Raw genomic sequence first — 5400 nt, forward strand, 5'->3', positions numbered from 1 at the left:
ATATTTTTATATTATTACCAATTAATTTATAACTTATTGAAATATATCGATACGATGTAAGAAAAAAAAACTATTTAATTATTTGCAGTTTTTAATTTAACTTTAACCTAAAAAAACATACCTGTTTCATCATGAATCATTCAGAATTGATGATAATTTTCAGCATGTTCCAATTACCTTTTTCAATTTTATTTATCAACTTCAATAAATACACACAATAATACCTTTCAGTTATTAACAAATTTTGATTTTCATCACCAAAAATTTTAACGAATAGACGAAACGCAACTGTCAGACATCTTGGGCTTAAAACAGTATTGCAAACAATCGTAAGATATAACAAGATCAAATACACCTAAATAATAAATAAAAATTTAATAAAAACCTAAATATTTATATTTACAACTGATTGATTGTAAATTGTAGCACTTTGTCTCTCATTAATGTTAATTATTTATTAATAATAATAAAGCTGTAATTCCAAATTAAATGCAAGATATTAAAACAAACTTTTAAAGAATTTATAGAATAAGTACATACGTTTTTTCAATAAGCACTTGTTCTCTAAATCAAAGAAAGCGAGGTATAAGATGGGTATAAGTTAATTTGATCATAAAAGTTTTTAATTTAATTAACCTAAAGCATATCTGTGTGTTCCATGGACACAATCATACATTCCAGAATGGTACCAATAATAATTTCACCAAATTCCAATTCGATCATTAAATTATATTTATTAACATTAATAATACACGCAAACAGTTATTATTGAATTTAAATTTTATCACGAAAAACTTTGTTTAACAAATCGCAACTGTCAAACAGATTCGGGCTACCAACAGTCTTGCCAATCAACGAATGAAAAAACCGGTTATTTCAAATAAATGTACTTTGTGCAAGTTTAAACATTTATAATATATTGATTTTAACAACTAATTGTGAACCGGAGCGCCTTCTTACTCTCAATCAGAATATAATGTCTATTAAGAATAGCTGTAATTAAAACTCCATGCTACAATGAAATATTTACAATGTCTTTAAATCTGTTTAACTTTTTATGAGTAAGACAATAAATTATGGCAATTAAAATAATTATGTTTCAATTGCATAAAAATTTCAGAACAAATAAATTATAATATTGAAACCATTTTCATGTTCTGACTTATGTAGCATTATGTATTTAATGTAAGAAAATAACTTACTTCATAGCAACTTGTATTTGATTAGATTATTAATACTTACTTAATTATAATTCATATAATTATGTATTTCAAACTGACGATTCATAAACAACAATTGAATATTTTATTGCTATTTGAATTTGAATGTCTCTTAAAACAGCCCTCATAGCGTCCTCCCATTCTTGTGAATCAATATCCTTCGATCTTAAAGATTTGGTTCTTCTAGGCATACTGACCTAAAAAAAGAAACAATGAAGCCTTTTAATAATATTTTTGGGTATCTATTATTTTACTGTGAGAATCCTTTGAAGAGATGCTACATCTGCTGCATTATTTTGGGCCATCATAAGTTTCTTCAATCCTTCTGCAATAAAGGGCCCGACATCGCTTGTGCTATTCTTCTCCACTTTCAGCATATTGTCTTCTAATCAATTCTATAAAGTTGATGTCAAAGCCATCCCAATTAAAATATATAAAGTGCACAGCAGCATATAATTTGGACGAGCTAAAAATAATAAACTAAATATAATTATAAGCAAATAAATATTAACTTATTGTTAGTTTTTATATATACAATACTTGGAACTAAGTCTCCAAACCTATTGTGGTCATAGTTACAAAGCAGAAATAGAATCCATCAAAGAATGTCCATTCCTTTTCCCATAAAAAACTGTAGCTCCTGCAGCCAATATAAACAAAGGGCACAAATTGCTCCAGAAATGTAAAGAGCTCTTCTGACGGCAGCTTTTCTGAATGATTTTCTGCATCTTTCTAATAGGACAATTATTATTTATTAATTCATGGTATTTAGAATAAGTAATTTACATAATACTAATAATGGAATATTAATGTGTGTAATTTGCAACCGAATTTCAATTTAGTTATTTATTTTTAAATATCTAATAATTTTATATATAAACCTATCTACAAGCTCTCATTTTTTGTGTAATACGTAATTTGTGTATATGTAATTTATGTTTGTAAATAATGATTTTTAGTTTACGATTGTAAGAGGCTTAGTTAAAATTAATATTGTATATTACCTTATACAATAGCTATCTAACTTTAATGACCGTATTTATACAATAAGTGAAAATATATGGAAACAATATTAGAAGCATATCTTATTATTCTATCTCAATATTTAGCTTCATAATCTAGAAATAATTAATTCTATCAGTTTTTCTTCATAAAGCTTGAGTAATTTTTATGTTTTTTTATGACAAATTTCTCATTTTCCGAACAAAAATAATAGCATGTAGAATTAATATATAGCAAATGGGAATTAAAGTAAAGATTATCCTAATTAGATTAACAAATTTATCCTATGTAAGCCATGTTGAAACCACATTATCCGTTTGATATCTATTATCCGATCTTGGCATTTCACAATGTTTGAATTAACCAGAAAATTCTATTTATTAATTTTGTGTTTTTAAATTCATTTTGAATCTTTTGACACCGAAAAGAAAATAGTATAAAATAGCATAAATGAAATTTTTTTTTCAAAAACGGCAGAACCCGATTTCAAAAATTTAAAAAGCTTTCCATGTCAATTTTCAATTCCAAATAATTTAGTATTATTATATAAATAACTAAAATATGGGTATTTTTCACATTTTTCATTATATTTAAAGCAAAGCATTTTTTAATTTAATTATTATGTCCTGAACTAAATAAAAAAATGAAATAAATATAAGATACTAGGGGCTTATTGTAACAGAGATGGATAGTCACACGTTTTTTGAATGGATCTTAAACGATATTAAAATATTTTTTGTCTCAATGTGATATTGTAAACTGTTTGCAGGAGTATTATCATAGTTACTGTCCCGTAGGCCGACGCGGTAAACAGAAGTGTGCAGGCGCGTCATTTGTTTTTATATATATTAATAAATGTATAATTTTTCCCAATGTATATATAATGTTACTTATTTTCTTCATTTATAGCAAAATCACGGCAAAGGTCGATTATTTAAAGCAAAAATCCACTTGCACCTAGTTAATTAAACTCTCCTGTTATACCTGGCATTGCAGGTAGATGTTTGGCCAACCTGGAGACAGCACTGGCAAATAATTTTCCCCAATCGCTCACCACCGTCAAAGTTAAAGGGATTCCAATCATCGCAAAGGGAATACAAAACAGTTGCCCCCATTTGGTCTCGGGCACTATGTTGCCGTAACCTAAAATAAAAAATAATATATAATCAAAATTTCATATTGGGTCAATCTGGATTACATTTTTACACTTCAATCAATTCTGTTTACAAGTCGAAAATAAACGCACAAGTTTACATTTGCATTAAAAGTTATCCAAGATACGCGAGCTAAATTTAAACCGGCAATAAACACGTTTTAGTAGTTTGAAAACATAAAACTGAGAAATGTTTGGAATATATATATATAGAAAATCAAAATTAAATTATGAACGAGGCGTGAATATATATTTTATTGCATGTCTTGATGGATTAAATATTGTACTATGTAAAATAATACATACCTACATCTAGTTACTATTCTCTTCATAATAATTATTAAATCATTTGTATTTTATATACCATGCTATCATAGTAATGATAGTAAATAAATAAAAATGAATAAATTATATAAGATTTCCAGGGTTTATTATACCATCAAGTTATATTAAAAATAAAATGAGAAACGTAACATTCTAACATTTTCCTTTGGGATCCAAAACCCTCCATTTGTCCGGATAACTTAATTTAACAAAAGGTTTTCCTTATAGAAAACGCAGTCTCACACGCAATGACAAAAGTTACTTAGATTTATTAAAAGTCCAATGATTTCATGTCAAATAGAAAATGGATTTTTAAAATTGAATCTTAGAATCATTTACTTCTCTTACCAATTGTAGTCAAGACTGTGGAAGAAAAAAATACAGCTTGTAAAATATTCCATTTTTCCGCGACCTTCATTATCAGACATGTTGTCAAAGCGAAAACCTTCAGAGACAGAAGCTTTTTCCCAAGGCCTAAAATATAAAATATATAGCACATAAAACAAATTAAATAACACATAATTTTTTAATACCAGCTCATAATTTTTTAGATTGTTGTCTAGCCACAATTGAAAATTTAAACCTCTCCTAAACGTGGTACTGTTTATCAAAGTTAGGAGTTCAGATCTTTCCTTCCTGCATGGTCATCATTAAAGTTTTTTGTCCTTAAAGTCTCAGCTGGTTGTTCTAGTGCTCGAAAAAAACCTAGGAAAGAAAAGAATAAATTATAACAAATACAATAGTACCCCGATTTACGAGTTTTAATTCGCCTGTATCCACGCTCGCATCTCGAAGCAAACTTTGCCATATAAATACCTTGATTGCAGTCATTAATTAGTGCACAGCACAGTGGTTTATATTTATTGATTAATTTAAGAGTAAGAGTAAATTTCATAAGAGTAAGAATAAGATTTCATAAAAGTGTAAATTTTCACGAAAAAGCGACGAATAGCTCCTTTGGCCGAACACACTCGTATGCAGGTCATTCGCAAGTCAAGTATATATTTTATCAATGCACAATTTTATAACAAGTTTCCCACCTTCATTATTTTTGACAAGTCCCACTGTTCATTTATTTTTATTTTTCAGTAGATTCACTTCTGCAGCCCTAGATGTTATGGATTATCATAACAAGGACGATTCTGAATGCGACAAGGGGCGAAATAAGGAATGATTGCCAGTATATTTTCCTTAACTATTACTTTGTGTCTTTGGTGGCAGTTTTTTCCATTTTCCGCACGATGGATTAAGTTAAAGGCGCACTTTATTGCCATGCATTTGCGCACATATTCTTGACCTTAAGTGGGATACGGATACGGATACATTATTACATCAAAAATATCATTAGGTATAATTATATATATATATATATATATATATATATACTATAGCTATCTATAATATCTATACTTATGTGGGAGCAAAGTTGTATACCTATTATTATAATGTATAAGGAAGACATTTATAGTTTTTTTTATAAAAATCTTTAAAATTTGTTTAACACAATAAAATAACATTAATTGGAAAGCCATATATTTTTCTATGATTCCGTATAATTTTTGTATATTATAATAGATTCAAAATATTTATAATGTCCATTAAGTGTACAACTTTGCTTCCGCCGTTTTGGCAACATGATTATCCACAATAACGGCGGGAGCAAAGTTGTACATCTAATAACGCCATTAACATTCTTTCATT

The 5400-nt window shown here is 27.8% G+C and overlaps 1 pseudogene; it reads right to left on the minus strand.

Moving 5' to 3' along the window:
- Window positions 1–1280: 1280 nt before the first annotated feature.
- LOC113381973 lies at window positions 1281–4530 on the minus strand (annotated as a pseudogene).
- Window positions 4531–5400: the final 870 nt, after the last annotated feature.

The sequence above is a fragment of the Ctenocephalides felis genome, unplaced genomic scaffold, assembly GCF_003426905.1.
Source record: "Ctenocephalides felis isolate EL2017-DRISC unplaced genomic scaffold, ASM342690v1 CF-g0.4_SCAFFOLD_03229, whole genome shotgun sequence".
NCBI lineage: Eukaryota > Metazoa > Arthropoda > Insecta > Siphonaptera > Pulicidae > Ctenocephalides > Ctenocephalides felis.